General features: G+C 47.4%; 1 pseudogene; it reads right to left on the bottom strand.

Annotated features, from left to right (window-relative positions):
* Window positions 1-4,125: 4,125 nt before the first annotated feature.
* LOC123349554 overlaps window positions 4,126-22,674 on the bottom strand; it is a 42,341-nt pseudogene continuing 23,792 nt past the window's right edge.

The following is a 22,674-nucleotide window of genomic DNA, read 5'->3' as shown; positions in this document are numbered from 1 at the left end:
CTGTTGTGCAGAGTTGTACAGCTGTGCCCTGCCTCTTAAATTATCGGCTCTGTGAGGCTGCTTTGCATCTCTAGATTAAAATCCCATCCCCCTCACTGCTGGCCTTACCGAGAAACATTGCTCCTGGTGACCTTGAAGGGCAGATCTCGGATACAGTCCCTTGTGACTCAGCTCTGAAGTCTCGGCAAGGTGCCCTGCAGAAATGCTTCCATTAGCACAGTTTCTCATGCTGTTCGGTGACTTCCAGCAAGTTTTACAGATGGAAGCATTCGGCCTCCGGGCAAGCCAGGAACCGGCAACTTCCTTGCTTAAAATGTCCTTATTTAAGATCCAAACAGGCAAAGATTTTCATGCAGCCAGCCAAATGTACCAGGATCCCTGCAGTTTCCAGAAGAATTTCCTGCCCACAGCTGTACAGGAAAAGCTTTTGAGTGGGTTTTTTTTGTGAATCCAGCCACAATGTAAACAGCTGCAGGAGGTGAACGGAGTTGTTATACCCTCTTGCTCAAGGGTGATGGACAGGGGGTTTTGGTTTGTTTTTAGCATTCATGAAATGTGCCAGGTCGAGGGCCTTGGAGACTCACGCCCTCGCTCCACAGACCAAGTCCCACACAAAGAGTGGCGGTGGAGATTCCCCCACAGTAGCCCATGGCCTGGCCTGTAGGGATGCCAGCTGCCTCTTTACCCATCCGTTCCTTAGCCCTTCTATCTGCCAACACGGGTGTTGATTAGTGCTGACTGCGGTGATGGTTTTGTGATGCGGACAAGTTTCCACCAGGAACTAAATGGAGACCACAGCCTTATTCCACATGGACTGAGCAGCCACCAGAAGGTACCAGCTTTCAGTTACTAGTGCCAGGGTCTGGGTCTTAGATGTGAAAGGTTCCAGCTCTCACCACCAGTCGCCTGAAGCATCCAGTCCCATGATGAATTGGTTTATTTTTGCTCCAAATACACTGATTGCACAATGAGAGAAATGGTAGCTATGGAAGCCCCGTGGAGAATGCTCGTTATCTCAGGGCTGACTGGAGTACGAGGACAGGAAGGCCACAAAAACTTCCCAGTGTGTTCCTGTTGATTGACACATTTCTCCCACTCGAAAATATACACCGGGAGTATGTCACACATGCTGAGATGATGACATTCATCTTTGTGACACTGGGTGACCTTGTAATGAAGAAGTGGTGCAGCCAGGCGCGACCCATGACTCAGAGCAAGTGCAGATATATTTCAGGATAGTTGATTGACACAACTGCCCATCTTTAAAAACCTCCCTGGATGGAAAACCCATCTGCTCTTTTGCCTACTGCTCCTAGCCTGCAGGGGTTCTGTGTTGCTCTGAAATGGCCTTACAAGTCCTGCCCTTCCTATGAGAAAAGAGGACAGGAAGGGAAAAAATGGCCAGAGAACAAAGGCTGGTCAAAGCAGGGAGAGGGTGCGGAATGGAGCCACATTTTCAGCAGCTCTGGTGTCCTGAAAGGCCATACACGCAGCAAGAATATTTTCCACCGGGAATGCATCTAAAACGTCCACATGTTGCCAGTTATGCTGAAATCATCATCGGTGTAAATATGGAGATAGTGACAGAGCAGCGGGAGCCCCTAGCCCCTCCGTACAGAAGCTGAGGGGTCAGGATAAGTAATGGCCCCCCCTTGGCCCATAACTGCTTTTAGCCCCCCCGTCAGGAGTGCTTTTCTAGGTCTGATTTTCTGAGGTGCAGAAGTCGATGGGAGCTGCTGTTCAGCCCCTCTGAAGGTCAGACCGTGTGTATCTTAACATCCCCATGGAAGTGCCTGAAATGCACGAACGGTTCTTTTTATACATCTAGATTCCCTATGAAACCCTGTGTTAAAAGAGCATTCTGACTGCACTGTGCCTTTATGTGCTCGCACGGTGAAAGGGGCTTTCCTTAAACGCTCGTGTACTGTTGCTACTGCAGACTCCCGGCCCCGGCCAGGACATGGTTGGACAGTGCCCCGTGAGCGAGGAAGTGGCGAGACATTGCTGTTTAAATAACTTCTTCAAACAGAAGCAAAGAGGAAGGCTGCATGCAGCACCATCACCTCTCACTGCTCAGTGATCGTCTTCGGGGGAAATGGATTACCATACTTATCATTACACTGGTTAAAAATAAATCCACTGGTTGTAATCAGTGCTTTCCGAGAAATTCTCTTCACCCTCACTGTTCACCGAGTGCCTCGTTCCCTGTATGTCATCTGTCCTGCGCACACCGGGTCTGACTGTCCTCTCCCTTCACTGAGATACTATTACTCTCTGTCCCAGAGAATTTACAGTCTAAGCAAATCTAATCTAAGGACTTTGACTGTTGTCAATGGGTGCTTGAAAATCAGGCTGCTGGTTTAGGATCTGTAGCAGGGCGACGACTCACTGCTGCGGCGCCTCCTGATGGTCGTCCAGGGAATTAGCTCTTTCCACTCAGGGGCGTCCTCTGCAGGTCGGTGTCTCGCTGGCCCCGGTGTCCCTCCCGGTCCCCAGTGCCCCTTACCTCGGGGTTCCGCTCCGTGCAGTACCCACAGTCTCGCTGGGTCTCCCCTCCCTGGGGAACCCCCAACCCCCTATCCCCACCTCACCTCAGTCTTGGCTACTGCCAGTCACCATCTAGCCCCCGCTCACTGGGGCGGACTGCAGAGTAAAAGCCACTCATCACAGGCAAGGAGGGTTTGGACCTGCTGCCTCTGCCTACCCCTGGGCTGCCCTCTGCAACCCTCATACCGTTCTGGGCTTTTAGCAAGGCCTGCAGCCTGGGGGTTTTCCAGGCCGGAGCTCCTCTGGCCTTTCCCCCAGCCCTGCTCCACTCTAGGCACTCTGTTCAGCTCCCCAGCGGCCAGGCCCGTCTCTCTCAATAGCTAGAGAGAGACTGCTTGAGCTCCAGCCCAGCAGCCCCTTTATAGGGCCAGCTGCGGCCTGATTGGGGCGTGGCCCAGCTGCGGCTGCTTCCCCAATCAGCCCAGGCTTACTGGTTCCCCGCCCCGGCCCTGGCCCTCTCGCAGGGCTGTTCTAACCCCTACTGCCCTGCTACAGGTACCCATGTAGGCTAATGTAGCCTGCTGTTGTGCTGGGCCCCCTGTCCATCATGCTGAATCCTGTCTCTCCGTTTCCTTGTGCTCCCCTGTCTGTACCCATCGATTGTCTCTTGCCGTAGACCTGGGCTGGCCTGTTGTGCTGCGTGTACAGTGCCCAGCCCCGGGGGCTCTTGGTCTGCAACCGGAGCGCCGAGGTGTAGACACCCACGTATGAAAACGTCAGCCTCACTCTATGGTGCAGCAAGGGAGACAACGAATGAGCCAGGCAGGTTCAGAATAGCTTTGCCTCCTTCAGGAAAGTACTTACGCCCCAGTTGTAAAGTTCAGCAAGTGCTCTCCTGAGCAGGGCTGCTTTGGCCACCTACTGGTTCCTGCTGGGTGCGCTGTGAAGCTAACTCCCTTTAGTACCTCAGGTGATCCTTGTATTGGTAAAACAATCTACTGATCATGTGTGAAATCTGATCCCCAAAGCCTCCTCACTTGCCAAATTCAAAGGGATTCTCCCCAGAACACTGCAAGGCACCTCGCTAGCCTCGGGGCTACTTCCCTGCCAAATGGCTGCTTTCTAGCTCCACCCACTTCACTGCCTCCAAATAGCAATACACAACTTCTTTGTCTTTGTCTTGAGAGTACTGTACTTGGAGCCTCAGCTGGGTTGGTCATGGGGATAGGGGGTGTGATGCAAGTTCCCCGCCCCCAGGTCTGGAGACAGGAGGCAACTGTCTGTCTTGCATGGGAAGAGTGAAACCCACTCCTTAGGAAGATGTGATGCACTCAGAAAGCAGTTAGTCATCCATTAGCAATTGCCACTCCACTATTGCATGCAAAGGGCTCGGGGCTGCCATGTTAATTCCACGGTACAGTAGAACAGCATTCTGCAAGCAGTCCCCTGGCGTTTCCTGGGACTACTAGAGGAGCAAGGGAAGTATTCAATACCAGTAAGGGTGGCAGAGCTAGGCCCAAAACAATTATACCTACTATACAGCAGTCACTTGGGATAAAAGAAAGAGAATGATTTTAATAAACCTTCAATGTCTCCTGCTGCGAACAGAAATGTCTTGGCTTCACCTTTGCATTTATCTAGCTGTGGGAGCCCATTCTCCGGTGACAACCTTCTGTTCAATTGACATTATCTCCTCATTAATTCAACTCTCCCATTTCAATCATTGGATGAAAAAAGTGAGGAAACAGTATTAGGTTTTACCTGATTCTTAAATGCATTTCCCAGGCAAGATGTTCTCATAAACAGCAGGACTTTAATATGAATAAAGAGCATCTACTACAATGTATATTTATCTCCAGAGCTGTTACCAGACCTTTCAGGGACCTTGTGCAGGTTTCTTTAAAGTCAGCCCTGCGGGAGCCACAGATCAACTTTCTATTGAAGAGACAAAGGGATCAGAGGTGGCCAAAGTAAACAAATACACGTGGCCCACCCAGCTCTGCGCTCACTCCTCTTCAATATGCGGGGGAGACCAGCATGCAAGTCTCTATCTCCAGCCTAGTGGCCGGATGGAGCATTGCAGGCCCGGGCCACCCCGCCCATATTAAAGAAAAGGGTGGCTTCAATCTGTGGTTCGAATTTCAGCCAAGTCTGGGGGCCTCTGTCGTACATAAAGACAGACAGACAGACAGAGAGCACAAGGGAACTAGGACTGGGGTCGATTAGAAAAAAAACAGTCTCCAGCTTGAATCCTTCCGATGGTGCTGGATGTAATAGTCATGAAAATACAAGAGCATCATGAGGGGAGGACCCAAGACCAGACTGATCCACATGAAGATGTTGCCAAAATTACCACCAAAAAGCCTTTTCATTAGACAAGCCAGTGGGACCTGTAGGGAGAAGCAAACACCAGTCACTAACAATAGTCTTCCCAGGAGTTCCTACCGTTTTCTAAATGGTGCAAGTGCCCTTAACTAGAGACCAGGGACAAAATGAATTTGCTTTTATATAACAACAGTGACTCGTTTTATTTCTAACACGTCCCTTTGCCAAAGTGTCCTGGGCATGTGCACAGAATAATAAAACAATTCAAAAAATCATTAGCGCCCACCTGCTAATAGCTTAACAGCTGAACAGTCACAAGGAGAAGGAAAGGTCCTATACAGAAAGCCAACAGATGTCAAACTAAAAGTCACTGTTGGAACAGAAGGGCTTGAAGATGGTTTTTAAAGGTAGGGAGAGATTAAATCAGAAGATTTCAGGGGGGAACAAATTCTGCACCACACAAACCATCATAGCAAAAGAGCGATTGTTAGACTGAGGAAATTAACCCTCAAAATGTAACAGGTTTTAAACCCAGGTGGAGCTATAGTGTAGAACAGGTGGCCTGAGCGACTTTTACTGAGCTGGTTACAAGACCACAATAAGGTTTCTTCTTGTTGGCTTAAAAAGATTTTATAAACTGTTCAGGGTTAAATTACTGCAGAATTTGGCACATTTCTTCTCAGATTGCCAATGGCTCTAAACATTATACCAAAGAAACCAAAGAACAAGGAAAATTTTCTCTGCGAGGGGTTTAGAAGCCAAGACGTCTGATGTTTGGCATTTTTTGCCATAAAAATAAAACTGGGGGAAAGGTTTTTTTAACATCTTTACTGCATGTCAGAAAGCGACAGCTCAAAAACATTTTGTCGTGTAGCTCCTCAGCGTGAACACCAGAAACCCTGGACTTGGCAACACTTTTACTCGTGGTTTAAACTAAAAAGCTTCATGCCTTAATTATAGAGATCATGGCTAGTTAGCAGCAACAGTACAAAGAGCTTGGTAACCACTCCCCTGTTAGATTTACATTCACTGGCAGAGTCTCCATCTTAGCATACCTGAGCTGCCATAGCAAAAAACATCCAAAACCGGAACATCTTCAGTGGGATGGCAATTAGATACTGAAAAAGACAAAAGCAGGGATCTGAGGCGCACTGCCCTGAAGGAGACTACGAGACTCTGCTCTTTACTATAATAAGCAGTGGATATGTGAGTATGATGGGCCCGATCCTGACATGACTTCAATAAGGCTTTTTCCTGAGGAAAGAATGATGTTGATAAATTCCCTTCATATTCAAAGGAGTGAAGAAGGGGAAAGAAAGCCTCCTGAGATGCATAGCTCGTAAAGGACTACCAGCCTAGTACCCTGACCATAGGGACCAGGGTGGGGCAGAGGATAGCCAGCATTGCTGGCATCAGCCTGAGCTCACGTGCTCTGTCTAGTTCTAAAACACAGTCATTCGGACAGCTAAATGCCAAGCACAGGGAAGTCTCCTTAGCCCTCTGGCCCCGTCCCTGCATGCAGCAGCAGCAGCAGTACGGCTTGCACAGGTGCTGGGCTGCCTCTGGCAAGGGCCCTGTCAGCCTTGTGCCTAGTTCCCCCATGACAATCTCTGACGGTCACAAAGCAGGTGTTTCTGGTGTCTAGGGCAGCAATAACTGCACCTATGCTGCACCCTGGCCATGGAGGCAAAAGAGGCTGTGGCAGGTTAACAGGTCATGCAGCCACCCACCGTCTGCAGGAATAGGGTTGTTCTACTATCCCCAAGGCTGCATGAGTCCACAGGAGCAGACACCTGAGCAGGCTCTTCAGAACTGGGCTCACAGTGCCAGTGCAGGCTATAGAGTGACTCAGAGCCTGTGTTACGAAATGTTAAAACAGTGGAATTTCCCAGGGGCCCAGTGCTAGAGTTAAGCTGTGAAATGAGCTTGAGAAAACTGGGAATGAGGAAAGCAGCACAGACCTTAAAAAAAACCTGTGCACCGTCAGCACTGGGTGGATCATCAGTTACCAGTGACGTATTTTTCAGTGGGAAAGAGTCTCATATTCAAGGAACAGCAAAGAATCCTGTGGCACCTTATAGACTAACAGACGTTTTGCAGCATGAGCTTTCGTGGGTGAATACCCACTTCTTCGGATGCAAGAAGTGGGTATTCACCCACGAAAGCTCATGCTGCAAAACGTCTGTTAGTCTATAAGGTGCCACAGGATTCTTTGCTGCTTCTACAGAACCAGACTAACACGGCTACCCCTCTGATACTTGACCTCATATTCAAGGAGTTAATTATTCCGGAAAAAATTTAGGCTGGGAAGTTGGCATATCTACACCTGCTAACCTGCCTCGGTAGCACTTACCTCTGGCCATGCCCTCTTTTTAACGGACCACACCCCATTTTATAGCCACATCCCTTACGAGGCCCTGGATCACTGTCTGACAAAGTGGAATGAGACTCCTTCTGCACACCTGATGGATTCCAGACCGCTGAAGCTTAGCCTACGTTGGCACTTAAACCCATTTTCTGTCTAACTTACACTGCCACTGACATTGCCAGTACATTTACTCCCATAAGCTAAATGCTTCTCGGCTTGCATACCCAGGCCACACAGCCCAGGCTGGGGTCTGTAGAAGAGACTCTTATTGAAGAGAGACCAGTAGAATCTTCGTCGATTTCTCAGTTTGAGTGAGAGATCTGTTAAAAGTCAATGGCAGTCATTTGTGGCCTCAGGACAGTGCCCCCTTGCGAGTGCTTAGAACTGGCAGATCAGCGCTGTTGTGACCTACCTCATAGAAACATGCGGAGAGTAGGAATACTGTCAGCCGGGCCTGCCATTTGTCGTAGCCGTGATGTAGCAAGGGCCTGTAGACATGTCTATGTACACGAGCCAAAGGAAAAAGTTACTTACATTGTTTCCTGGTCAGTCAGCCATTAATATCCGCATTAGTCCGGCAGAGCTAGAGATGCATCTTATACCAGGGTAACTCCACTGAAGTCATTTGAGATACTCCAGATTTACACCAGTAAATAAGTGCAGCGTTTGGCCCACAGGAAAACTATTCTGATTTACAAACGCAGTATTCATTAGCTTCCTGCCCTTTAGCCCTACGCAGTGACAGAAGGAGCTAGGGAGAAGGGTAACTGCACTGAACTGGCTGTTGCTGGTATGTTGCTAGGAAGGGAAGTTGCAACCTCCATAGACTCTCCTGGGTTCTGTGAGCTTCCACATGGATCTTAGTAGCTTACTGGTTCCTCCATATGTTTTAATGAACATGCATCAAAAATATAATTACACAAATAGGCTGAGATTTTCAAAAATGGGCTATTCATGTTGCTTCCAAGTTCATATTTAAGGTACTGAAAATGAGTGGCCTGGTTTGATTTTCAAAAGTGCTGAGCACCAGTATTGCTACTGAAGTCAGCTGAATGAAAATCAGGCCACTTATTTTGCTACCTAAATATGAGCTTAGAACCCCCTTTTGAAAATCTTGCCCTGCTTCTTGCACAGTACATTGGTGGTGGGCAGTGTTAAGGAGGTCAGGGTGTATGATTCTCGGCACTGTCGGGGTTAGAAAGATCACACAGCTCTTCAGACTGGTTACCCTGCTACTGTGGCTTAGGCAGCACAGGACCATCATAACAAGGAACTCGGTCAGGTCATGCCCAGGTAACGTGCGAATGGAGTAGCACTGGCTTCGTTGGGAGCAGGAGTCAGATATTACGGGTTCCTAGTGGACTAACAGGTCACTATTTATCCTTCCAAAGTGAACGAGGCTTTTAGGCTGGAACACATAATCGCCTGTTCAGCCTTTTGAACCTGTACCGGAAGGTACTATACAAGCTACCAGTTTCAATGGACATTGACTAGCCACAGAATCTGTTTGTTTGAGATGCAGAACCAGATAAGAGCCAGTGTACAGCTGGGATAGTTGGGCTGCACGCTGGGGAATCTCAGTGCTAAGGAATCCTTTCTCCCAACCTGCTACTGCACCCGCAATAGCCCCTGCCGCCAACATACCCCATCTGCACAGGGAAAGTGACTGGGAATGGCAGACCCACCATTCTGCACGTTCCCTGGCCCATCCCGGACCAGCTACACACTGGAGTGAAGCCTCAAGGAAACCCTCATGGTGCACAGGTCTGTGATGCAAAAGGGTTCCACACTCCCTGATGAGGAGGAGGTTCCCAAATTGCATCCCCCACAACTGGAACTGCCCAGACCAGAAGCCCCTGCAAATTGCAGAGGGGACAGGGTTTGTCTATGGGGTTGCTGTATTATTCCTGAAGATCCCAGTCTCAGCAGCACACGCTAGATTCTTACAGTTATTTAAAGCGTTGAACTTAACAAAACTATTCCATTTCCTCCACTACCCTGCTATTCCTCCACGACCACCTGAAATTTAAAGCGCACTCATTAATTATGCCTAAATGTCAAGGCTTTATTGCAACACCTCAGAGTTAAATTTCAAGCCAGCAGAACTACTGGTGTGAAACAGCCGGCGAATAGACCCATTCATGGTGATTTAATCCTTCACAAAGAAAATCAGTTATTTATTATTATTGATTCCCAGCAGCAATATTTCATCTCCTAAATGAAACTGAATCTTAACTGAAAAATGCAGAACTCATTTTTGTACCTGTCTAGCCACTTGTGGGCGGGGATATTCCACCTGGACCAGAACTGTAAGAGGGAGTCTGCATTCCTACACGAACAGAACAAGCAGAAGGGACGTCTTTGTATAGCACAGAAGGAAGAGCATACCCCCATTCTACCAGACACACATTTTTCAGCACCAATTTGGGTTCACCAAAAATCAAAATGCAGCTCAGTCAATCTGCTGATTACAGCTGCATTTTCCATGGCACTACTGAAATAACCTCCGGATAAGGGCTTTGGTATTCTCTGTACTGCAACCCCTGGAGTCAGAAATAAATGCAGAGCTTGCTATTTACAGTAGAAGGGTTTTAAAAAAACCGAGTGCACCCTGGAGTACTGTACAGTTAAATCCACTGACTCACACATGTAACTACTCTGCAGTTGATTTGCATGCATATATCCCTCCAGTGGTAAGCTCATCATTTGTACCAGATCTAGAACTTGGGAGCCAATTATTTCACACTTAACGATGGCACATGATTAAGGCTGTGATTTAATCACAGGTATTTTTAGTAAAAGTCATGGACAGATCACAGGCAAGAAACAAAAAATCACAGCCCTTGACCTGTCTGTGGCTTATACCATAAATACCCATGATTGAATGTTGGGGGGGAGGGTGCTGCTCCAGCCGCCGCGGGGGAGGGGAGCCCCAGGGCCAGCCACTGCTCCAGCCGCCTGGGACCGCTGCTGGCAGCCGCCAAGCTGTGGCTGCTCCCGTTGCTCCCAGGACTGCTGCTCAGGCCATCACCGGGGCCAGCTGCATCGGCCACTGCTCAGGCAGTCCCCAGTGCCAGCTGCCTGGGGCCACCAGGGCACCGGCCAGTGTGGCTGGCCCCAAGGCCAGGGCTGCTCCAGCAGCAGCTGGCTGACGGGTTGTCCGAGCGGCTGGCTGCAGAGCCGCTCCAGCAGTGTTCAGTGTAGCCGGCCCTGGGGCCACCTGAGCAGCTGATCCCGGGGTAAGGTGCTTGGGCGGCCTTGGGGTCAACCACACCAGCCACTGCAGAAGTCACGGAGGTCGCAAAAAGCCACAGAATCTGTGATTTCTGCAACCTCCGTGACAAACACGGAGCCCTACACATGATGTATTCTGCTAGGCTATGAAACCACTAAGTGCTGTGTGTGACAGCACAGGCGCTGGCCTTTTAGGCAGTCTGGCTTGCTGGGCATATCTCAGTGTAAGCCAGACAGCTGTGCAGCCTTAAAATCCCTAGTCGGAAGGGAGTGAGATGTGAGAGAGAGGTGACACTGGCAGCTGGAAGCCTGAACTGGATGCCCTTGGTGGACCATGGAGGGGAAATACAGGTATAGTTGTCTTGAACTGTGACAATGAGTTTAATCCTTTAGGTCTCTCATTGTCAATGAATCAGTTATCAGACCAAATTGTAGAACGGAAAGGCTAAGGTATTGGGTATGGAAACGTACAGGGAAGAGAGAGCCCTGAAAGCCAGTCGTTTTTTATGTCAGCTAAATTCAGTATCTAAAAGAGCTGCAGAGGTTAGCGTGCCTCCTCCAGATATTTTAAAGGATGACTGAGAATGGCAACCCAATTTTAAAAAATGAAAGAAAATAGCCCCTCCTTCCTGCAGATCTCACACCTCGTATTTTCTAGACCTGATCAGCATGAATCCTTTATACATTTTGTGCAGATGCCGCAGGGCATAATATCACTTCAAACTTTTCAGTGTTACCTAATTTAACTGGCAGCCATTCCTACTTTCCTTTTTACAGCTTTGGCAACCTGAGATAGGTGGATAATCAATCAAAATGATGAAGAGGTATCCACCACCTACTGCACTTCCTGCCTCTCACCCACTCTTCTGGAGTATAACATGCTGGTTTTCCTGACAATGCTTATACCAGCAACAGAAGATTATGCATCCAAACGGAACTTACCCTGATGACACTCTATTGACTATTTATACCCTGATGACACTCTATTGTGGTTCTCTTGAATGCTGTATCTATGGAGCTAGCTTACATTTAAGTTATACTGTAGTTACAAAGAATTTACACATGGAGCTTACAACGAGATGACAGTGTCTGAGTCTCATGATATCTGGTGTGTGTCTTAAAACTCCAGCTCCTAGAGTCATATGAATATGGGAGAATCTCAGCTTTTTGTAAAAAAATAAGTTTCTAGCCCTGATATCTGCAGAGCAAAAATGGAAAACGTGGACTCTAAAGACTCAACTACCAGAAGGCAAATAAAAAGAGCCAAAAGTTTTGATTTTTTTTAAATCTATTTTTTGAGCAATCTAATGTTTTTTAAGGCCTGATTCATGGTTTTTGAACACTTGGGGTTGGCAATGCTGTAGCTTAATATTTACACTTCAGAAGTATTTGTCCCTGGGGGTAGTGACTTGCCATTGGGTTAATGGAGTTTGTTTCTGTTATTAGGTAACAAGTAGGCATCAGTGGAAGCCAATTGGGGAGTGCAGTCTCTGTGCTTGGAGAGCAGGAAATGTAATCACTGATCACCCTTCCTGACACGAGGGGACGGGACAAGGATGCAAGGCTCCTAGGGGAGCATCGGAGTAGGACAGAGCAGGAATGACATGGGGCATCCTGACTGACAAAGCAGACAACCCACCAATGAGCCCTAGGCACCTGGCCTGCGGGGTCGCAGCGTCACTCAGGTTTGGCCTGCTGCCGCTCTATCAGGATGGGTGGGGAAGGAGAGGGGACGGCCAGGCCAAATTTGAGCGAGTGGCATTGTGACCCCATGCTCGGAGGTCCCTTTGCCCTGCCCCATGAATTTGGGCCCATGGCACATGATTAGTTTGCCTATGCCTTAAACCTGCATAACTGGGTCCTGCAGACAGCACCATGTCAAGCCCTGCCAACTGCTCCTTCGCCTGCCTCCAGCTGAAACTGGGGAACCCTGGACCCAATGTGACTCAGAGGCAGACCCAGTCTGCTAGGGGTCCTGCAACAAGCCTATGTACTGTACTGAAATCCTCCCACTGAAATCACTGCCCTAACTTTCCCCCATACTGCAGGGATTAGATCAGTAGATCTATGGAATGGATTTGGAGCACTTTCTACACATGCACCTTTCTGATTGATGGTAAAAGAATTCATCTCCTTAATGCCCAACAAAGACCAAAGTATCACGGTTCTTTACATCCCTTTCATAACCTGCATCTCGTAAATCCACTCAGACACTACAGGTGGATTATGCCATTTCTTGGGAGGCTGAAATCGTTCGTGCTCGTTTCATGTCTCCTGATCCATCCACAGTATGCAGAACATCCCTTCCACCCCTGCAGGCCATGACTCATTGCTTAACTGTATACATGCATGCACCTGTTCTCAGCAGCAGCAGAGTTAGGCTGTAACTAACATCTCTGTGTGCCAACAACTTTAAAGTATTTTCTGTACCAATGCTTAGGAAGTGAGTATCAACAGAATAATTACTCTATATTCTATGACGCACGTACCATATATATAAATAATATACAGGAAGGTGTGTCATTTTACCAGGTTGAAAGCCAAAAGCACAGAGAATTCAACTACAGTACCTGCAAAGTAGGCATGTCCGGGTACAACTGTTTGAAAATTAAATACACAATTTGATTTTTTTAAAAGAACCCAAAGTTGTTTTTTTAAATGAAAACTATCCCTTTCCAATCTGAAGTACTGCAGGCTTTTGAGCTACTTATGCAAACTAGATCTTGCCAGGAAAAGCCAGCCCTGGAATCCCTATCAGTTGCTAGTGATACTAACATTATTAGCTTTTCTGCAAATAGAGGTCAGATCAGTGAAAATCAGGCAATGGTTTAAAGTGTAGACTTTGTTTTAGAACTCTCCTGTATCTTGTTTTCACAAGCCCACCTCCTGTGCAAATGGCAGTGGAAACAAGAAACAGATGCCAAAACACTTGTTACTTTCAGCTGCTGGCTTCTGTTTCCTGCTTCCACAGGGAATTAGCCAAAGTAAGGCAAAGCCTAGATTTGTGGACCTTACCTGAATCTTATTTGAACAGATTCAATGTCTAGTTCTGCAGAGATAGCGGTAAAAGTTAAAGTCTATTTGTAAAGTTTATGAGGCAGATTCTTGGGATGTCACTTACACGCGTGCGAAGTGTGGTGTAAATCACTGTCTGTCTCACTAGGTGACCTTTTAACATCCTCTTTCCATTGTGTAAATGACTGCACAAGGTGCAAAGCAACAGAGCATCTACATCCGTATTTTAAATTCCTTATTTTGCTTTCCCCAGCCCCATTGTTACCAGGGCCGGCTCCAGGGGTTTTGCCGCCCAAACAGCCAAAAAAAAAAAAAAAGAGCTGCGATCGCGATCTGCGGCAATTCAGCGGGAGGTCCTTCGCTCCGAGCGGGAGTGAGGGACCCTCCGCCAAATTGCTGCCGAATACCTGAAAGTGCTGCCCCGCTCCAGAGTTGCCGCCCCAAGCACCTGCTTGATAAGCTGGTGCCTGGAGCTGGCCCTGATTGTTACCTAACAATGCTGACTAACGGTTACAGAAATCCAGTCCGTCATGCTAGATACTTGTACAGGTAAAACCTTTGCCAGCCAATCAGATTCCTCTTTTTTTGGAATGTTAATTTTACAGTCTCCCCACTGACATTAAGCATGACGCAGAGCAGGCTGATTCGATTAAGCAACAGTGATCTGTTTTGAGAAGAGGTAAAAGAAACCTTACCACCAGTCTAGATAAAATTGCCGGTCTCCAAATCGGAGCAGTTCTGCAAGGCAGTTGAGGCAGGAGTGAAAGTACCAATAAAAAAAGATCAGCCAGATGAAATGATTTGGCACCTGTGTGGGGAATATAATAAAAACAATTTTGCCGTACACTGCAACTCCTCCAGCACTGCTTGAACAGAATCGGATATAAACTGGCCCTTGCCAACCGCTCTCATAAAGAGACCTACCTTCTGGATTTAAAGTGTCCAGTTGCAAGCGATGCAGTGGAGACAGGCTTTTAAATATGATTAATATAAAGAAACACATGGAAATGATTCAAATATAAATAAAGCTCGTAGACTAAGGCAGGGCAGGGTTTCCATAGGAAACTGAGAAACTATATGGGCCTATGGTGTGTAATGAGGTAATTTTGGAATTGAACCTAGCGAATATTGAGAGAGTGAGTAACTGGCTGGAGTCAGGCAGAGGACAGACAAACTTTTCCAGGCAGTTGTGCCAATGCTCCTCATAGATCTGGACTGAGTTGTGCCCTGAGGAGATGGCTCAATGTGGGAGGGCAGGGTAGATTTTTTATCTTCAGTGTGGATAAAAATGTAATAGGAACTAGAATGAATCAAATACATTCCTCTTGTACCCTCCGGGGAAATACTCATCCATTAACCATGGTTCCACCTTCAATGCTTTGTTTTCTCTGTTTTCTTGTAAGAGATATCATCATTTTTGGCCTTGTCCATCACACAAGACATACCGCTTCAACTACACCATGTAGCAGTACTACCCTCCATGGGTGGATGCAGTTAGACTGGAATAAAGGTGCTTTTATCAGTATCGGTTAGGGTTGGTCTACTCACTAATCCCAGCATAGCTATGTCAGTGAAAAAGCCACAACCCCTAGCAATTTAGCTATGCCGACAAAATCCCCAGTGTAGATGCTGCTGTGCTGACAGAAGAGTGCTTCTGCTGACATAGCTAACGTCGTCTGGGGAGATGGCGTTTCTACACCAGTATAAAAATTCCTTCTGTCAGTGTATTCACACGAAGGGGCTATGCCAGTATACATTTTACTATAGACAGGAAGGGAAATAAGCTATGTCAGTACAAAGCACCTTTCTACAGCTATCCTGAATCTATACTAAGGATTCAACCAGAATAACTATTTCAGTTTAAAAAAAAAAAAAAAGCACACCCCTAACCAAAAATAATTATATTGGGACAAAAATCTGTGTGTAGACCAGGCCTTATATTTGCATAGCACTTTTCATCCTGAGGGATCCCAAAGTGCTTAACAAGCTAGAGAATGGTATAGACCGCCATTTCCACTGAACGACTGCTAGCTCTCAGGTAGCACGGCAGATGAGGGGGACCCAGCAGTCTGCGTAACAGTGGTGGAAGAGGATATTTTGGCCAAGGACACAGGACAAATCGCTAGACTTTCTAAAAGTGACCTGAGATCTTTAATCTCTATTCAGGAGAGACAGGACCTTGGCTTCTGAGGTTTTATCTGAAAGATCTGCACATGGGAAATTGCATAAAACTCAATTTATCCACAGTACATTGGAAGAGTAAATGGTGGCACTGGCCCTTTTGGGCATCAATCCTCGAGATTTCAGGGAATCTAGCTAAGTCAAACTCGATGCTTAGGTCACAAAGCCATCCTCTCTGACACACATCTAGACTGGAGTTGATTTTGTCTGCCTCTTTGCATGTTTTCCAGCCCCCCTGTTTGTCTCCCAGGAATTCACAGAGGAGCTTTGCAATTTTCTGTTCCTAGAAAACTGCAGTAAACAAAACAGAGCGAAATCCTGGCTTCACTGAAAACAGTGAGAGTTTTGCCACTGACTTCAGCTGGGCTTGGATTTCACTTCAGATTTCCAGACATCTGCCACAATGGGAGTGTAACAGCAGCACTTTTTAATGGGCTTTGCTTTGCTGTTTAGTACAACCCCATAACAACTTCAGTAAAACTAATGCAGTTAGTAATGTAATCACTGAATACGTGTAACTCCCAGGGGAACATCAAGGGAATACCACCCCTTGTATGTTTTTTCTAAAATGGTTACATTTTCCCACTGATACACTAACAAGCATAGGACACCACATAATACCTTTTTCTGCTCTCAGTTTAGTTCAGGATGAGATATGATCAAATGGAACATGATGGCAGTTTAAAATCCCGACAAAACGCAGTGCTATTCTGAAAAGTGATCATCTCAAGCTGGATTTACTCAAACAGATCTGTTTCCTGATCCTGATTTTTTGCTTACTTTCATGGGTGTAAATAAGGAGTAACTCTACCAAAATCAGTGGAGCTTCCTGGTGGAAAACTAAGGAAGGGGAGAGGTGAATTAAGCCCTTTGCGTGCATCATAACTGCTGACTTCAGGGACATAGCTCTGCAGAAGCAACCCAGCTAAGAGTGAACTGGACTCTGTTCCTTCCTGGGCAACATCAGTTCAACTGGATACACAAAGTATGTCAATCTCCAGGACTGACAGGCTGGCCTCTTCCACAAGTACTAAATCCATTTAAAGCAAATAAAAAAAGATGTTGATACCAACCCATTGCCATAACGACCAACAGGGCTTAGTGCTATGGAGCAGAGCACGCAGCCTCTGGGGAGAGGACCTCTTCATCACTGATGTGACGAGCAACCTCTCATGGTGTTAATGGATCCAAAGGGAATGCTGCTTAGGCCTCCTTGGCCAGAAGCACGGGGACTGCTGACAGGCCTTGGAAGGGGACGCTACCCAGCTATGAACGGACGTAGCGTAAAACAGGGGACAGTGGAGGACGGTTTAGGGCTCCACCAGGGATGTGGAGGTCTTTCCCACATATCAGTGAGGGAGGTAAGTGTTTGGGGAAAAGAAATAACTGCTAACTTAACACAAGGGTTTTCACTCCAGCTCACTATAGGATATTTTGTCCCCTCCTCCCGGGTGAGGACCTGCCAATACCGATCCGTGCCCATGTCACCTACAGGCTGAATTACTGTTACTCATGGTATCTGAAGCAGAATGTGAAAACCATGCACAAGCACTTGATGGTATAGAATACAGCTGCCCACCGTCTCCATGGCTTAGGCTGCTGTGAGCATATCAGCCTAGTGCTCAAGCCCCTCCAATGGCTCCCAGTTAGCTTCTGCTGCCAATTTAAGGCCCTGGTCCTTATTTTCAAAGCAATTAATGGATCAAAGCCTAGTTACATTGAAGATCGAATTTAGATCTTTGAACCATGGCAACAGCTGTGCTCCTCTGGGACAATGCAGATCACAGAGCCCAGAACGAAGCACATGAGAAGTAGGGACAGACCATTCTCAACCGAGGGGATCTGCCTATGGAATAAACTCGTAGAGGAGACTGGCCAATCCAGAATGTGAGGGTATTCAAGAAATGCTGCAAAACCTTCTTCTTCAAAAAAGTAATTCCACCATAAGAATGATACAACACTGGCACCCCCTTGTACCCAATGATCTTCAACACTAATACCCTCTTCTGCCCAATGACCCTTACCCAGAACAACAATAACAAAAGAAAATACCATACCTCAAATAAAGTTTTGACTCCAAAAAGTGAGACGTGCCAGGGATTCCATGAAGTCCACTAGGGACTTCACTATTGCTACTGATTTTACATGGAAGGCAATCAGATGCTATGGTGATGGGCAGCAATATAAAACCCTAAGAGAGATTAAAGGGCTAGAAGGGACTATATTTAGCATGGTTACTGGACTCCTAGCATTCCCAAATCTCCTTTGTTTTCTATTCCAAAGGGAAATTTTTCATAGCTGCACATCAGGTTAACCCCCGAATCCAAAAGCATGCAGATTGACCTCACCGCTAGTTTTAAGATGTATTCTGTGAGCAGGGTAGACTCTATTTCCTGCAGAAATAAACAAAATAGATTAATGTTATCCTTGGCACTGGTCTGAATGAGTCAGAATTTGGTTCAAGAAAATAACCAGGTGTGATTTGCTTACATTTATGGGCTTCATTGATTTATGAATATTTGGTACAATCCACTGGAACAAAAAATAAACACAGAATTGAGGGTATAAACAGTTCTTTCTGGAAGGCATTGTAAAGTGACTCATTCTTTTATGTCTCTGCTATCATGAAAAAGCACGACTGCAGCCTGTGTAGCATACAAACCCTTCCTGAGGCTGTCACACCAACTGAATAGCTGGGAGGACATCTGACACCCTGCTAAACAGCTGCATCCCAAACTGCCAGCTGACTATTGTTGTCCTCGTGGGTAGCACTTCCTTTCGGATGTAAAGACCATGAAGTTCTAGAATGCTTTCAGCATCAGTTTGGACATGGGGCTGGAATCTGTATCCCCCTGCATTAGTGTGTGCAGGTCTCTCTGAAGCTTGGGGGTACAAGCACTTGCACTCTCTCTAGCTGTGAGCAAACGGTATGCAATCAAATGTCTGGGGGTATGGCAGCATGGTAAAGAATCCTCAGCCCTTGCTAGCATGGTGCAAAAGGGTGGCATCTTAGATGAACATGCAGTAATAAGAGCTCGATGTGCATTAGTAAAAGTTAGTAGTTTACTAGATGGATTACTGAACTGTACTAATCCACTTCAAATTATGCTTGATTACTGAAAAAAATCCTCATCTAAGTGAATCCTCCTCCTTCACGGCACTCAGTTGCCACCGCTGCAGGCAAAAGGATTTTGGAGCAAATCATGGAAGGGAAAATACTGGACAACAAGGCAGATGACAACTGCTGAGGACAGAGAGTGAATGGGATGAGCTGATGAACTGGGTGTTAGGGTAGGAATTGGGAACAAATTTAGAAACAGGCCAATATGGGGCATGGATATTTGTGCACTTGGTGGAGGATTTAGTCTCCTCATTGAATCCTGACTGGTCTTCAGATCCCAGTGGAAATTCCTTTGCCATTTAACCCCAGCCCCCCAGTTTAGATCTTTGCTATTAAATGTTTTCCAGCTTGTTGTGAGAGGAGCAGCTGAGATGGGGAGAAGCCCGCGGAAGCGGCAGAACAAGTTTAACAATCCTCTTGTGATGAGGGACGCAGTGGGTGCCTTCCCTACACTCGCTCAGTCACAAGCATCGGTGGATTCCCAGTGCTTATCTTGAGGCTGGACAGCTGTAGAGGAGCAAGGTAGCAGGTGTGGGGGGCATGAAACGCAACTAACAGGAGTGGAGAACTCCCCCCCTCCCGCCCCACCCCACTCCCCGACACTTCATCATCTTTACTTTGTTATATTAGATCTGCACTGTGATCTCGTGGTAGCTCACTGAGCAGTAACTGTGGCTTGGGTCATACTTAAAACTTGTCCTGGCACAGCTATGTCAGTCAGGGGTGACGGAGACACAGCTATGCCAACAGAAGAGTGCTAACATCGGCACAGCTAACATCGGCCAGGGACGTGGTGTGCCTACAGCAGCAGCAAAACTCCTTCTGTCTGTGGACACTGCATCCATGCTATGCTGGCAGAGGTGCTGTAGTGTAGACATAGCCTCAGTCTAAGCAGATAAAGATAGGAATCTAAATGATTGAGCTATTTCCAAATTGTGTGAGTATTAAGGTAGATGCAGGGGCTTATTTTGACAGTAAAGAAAATGAAGTGGTAAAGATCAGACCTAAATAGCTTATAGCATTAAGAGGGAATATATGGTTCACAGAGTCCTCATTATCCATGGTAGCTGAATCCCTGGGGTTTAACCTCAGACAAAAAACATACCTGCTGTATTAGCCCCAGCATGAGATGAAAGAGAAAAATCTGCAAAGAAAACAACAAAAGAAGATTTTGGAACCTTAATTCCCTTAGGCTGAGTTGACCGTATCCTGGGTCATCACTGCAAAATCTCCAGTCTATCTTGTATTCAAATACCATAACCGCCCCAGCATCTTCAAGTACAACTGACACTAAAATATCTTGTGCTGCAGCCTTCTAGTGAAGATCTAGTGAATGGCATGCTTCCCAGCATATTATTCAATCTAATACAAGATGTCAAACATCCACATCTTCAAAATACAAGGACTCATCTCGTCATCTGCATTTTCATGGAGTCTGCAGAGCAATTTTAATCTTGTGCATTTCCTCCATTAACTGACCAAAGATCAGCTGATCTGATGGACTAGTGGCAATGCAATGAGTTATACATGGAGGGTCCATGTTTGGATGCTACGTTTGATCCTTTGCTCTTTGTGTTGGTTGGAGACAGGAGAGTTCCAGAGACCTCTCATCAGTTTCAGTGACCCCACTGGCCAACACTTTACAGGCTGCAAAAGGAACCTTTAGCATAAGACTTGCTACGGCACAGGGCTCTAAGTGGCAACATGGGGCATCAAGAGGGCTCCCCTCTAGAGACAATCTATGAAAGCCAAACCCCATTTCCCATTTGAGTGTTCTAAAGATGGGGATGGGGATTCAAAATGAATTTGTGGAAAATGGACATTTTTGCAAAAATGTCAATAAAAAAATCTGAAAATTGTGTTAATTTGATGACATTTCACACCACAAGTACAGCACAACTTGCCTCAATGAAGCTAAAAGAGGCTTCAGGTAGCACTGCTGGCTGTTGTGTTTTTAGGATGCATTCGGGATGGCAGACCAAGAGCTGGAAGGATGTCCTAGGACAGGGGTGGGCAAACTTTTTGGGCCGAGGGCCACATCTGGGTGGGGAAATTGTATGCAGGGCCGGGGCGGGGGTTGGAGTGCAAGAGGGAGTATGGGATGTGGGAGGGGGTGTGGTGTGCAGGAAGGGGCTCAGGGCAAGGGATTGGGGCACAGGAGGGGTGCAGGGCATATGAGGGAGCTCGGAAGGGGGTTGGCGTGCAGGAGGGGTGCCAAGTGCGAGAGGGGGCTCAGGGCAGGGGGTAGGGGTGCAGGAGGGGTGGGAGGTGCAGGCAGAGGGCTTAGGACAGGGAGTTGGGGGGCGGGGTGCAGGAGGGGTTCGGGCTCCGGCCCCTGCCACTTACCTAAAGCGGCTCTGGGGTGGCAGCGGTGCGCACTCCCTGCACGCCTGCCCTGGCCCCACGCTGTGCTGTTCCGGAAAGCGCTGTGGCCCCTGGGGGAAGGGGGGGTGGAGGGCTCCGCATGCGCTGCCCTTGCCGCGCCTCCAGGTACCTCCCCCAAAGCTCCCATTGGCCATGGTTCCCCGTTCCCAACCAATGGGAGCTGCGGGAGGCAGTGCCTGGCGGCAAGGGCAACACATGGAGCCCTCTGCCCCCCCGCCCCTGGGGGACTGCAGAGAAGTGGTGCCGGCCACTTCTGAGACCGGTGTGGGGCCTGCAGCACCACGGGGGGCAATCCCACGGGCCGGATCCAAAGCCCTGAGGGGCCGGATCCAAAGCCCTGAGGGGCCGGATCCAAAGCCCTGAGGGGCCGGATCCGGCCCGCGGGCCGTGGTTTGCCCACCCCTGGCCTAGGACATTCTTCTAGCCTTCCAGGGACTGAGGGGCCTAAGAAAATCTTTCTAACACAGCAGAAATGGCTTACCTGTGTTTGTAAAATATACTGGGAAAATCATGCCTGGCTCAGAACTGTCACATTCAGCCTCCAAGGTAACATATGCAATGTGCAACCTCAAGGTCTGATACATTCACTGTGATAGCAGGAGCAGAGAAGCAGACAGGTTTAAATGCAATGCCTTGTTCTCACCATTTCAATGAATCTCCTAATGATATAGCCTTGCCGGCAATTCTTTTGTCTTGGGAAATTCAGCTGGTAGCAAAGCGTGGGGGCTAGCAGGAAGTAATACAGATCTTGGGGAAGAAGAAAAATAACAGGTTTTTAAAAAAAAATCACCTTTCATGGCAAATCGACTTTAGAATTCAGAATATCTACACAATTTGGACCATATTTATTTTTATTGTGATTTCAACCAATACAGGCTTTGTCTGAAAGCTAATGTTGCTAGATGGAACTGGGAAAGAGATGGAGGTTGCCACATTGTTGGAGACATGATATTCCAATCATAACCAGAACCAGGGAGTATCTTGATGCCATCACTTTGGGTACCCAATAAACTGTAGGAATGCACAAATGAACATGTGTAATTCCAATGACAGATAATCTACGGCTAGATCCTGACCTATGCTACATGCATAACTCCAATGTAAATAAAAGTCACTAAAGAAGTGGGTGGATGACTTAGCTCACAGTAGGTGTAGACATACCCACAGCTGGCCCATGCCAGCTGACATGGGCTTGCAGGGCTTGGGTAAGGGACTTTTAATTAGAGTGTAGACATGCAGGATGGGATGGAAAACAGGCTCTAGGATCCTGTGAGGTTGGAGGGTCCCAGAGCTCAGGCTGCAGCCCAAGCCCAAACCGCTACACTGCAATTAAACAGCCCCTTAGCCCAAGCCCTGCAAGCCTGAGTCTGCTGACACAGGCCAGCCACAGGTGTAGACACACCCCCTGACAGCTAAACTGTGACATGAAGCAGCAGCCTGAGATGCGGGTGGTGCTGAGTCACTCCATCCCACAACATGCAGTGCAGGAATTCCCGGGTGATACAGAGCCTTCTGGAGACTCACTGCTCTTAAAGAGGGCAATGGCCATGCCTCCTCT

This window comes from Mauremys mutica, chromosome 14 (genome assembly GCF_020497125.1).
Source record: "Mauremys mutica isolate MM-2020 ecotype Southern chromosome 14, ASM2049712v1, whole genome shotgun sequence".
In the NCBI taxonomy this organism is placed as follows: domain Eukaryota; kingdom Metazoa; phylum Chordata; order Testudines; family Geoemydidae; genus Mauremys; species Mauremys mutica.
This window is presented reverse-complemented; position numbering and strand designations above follow the sequence as displayed.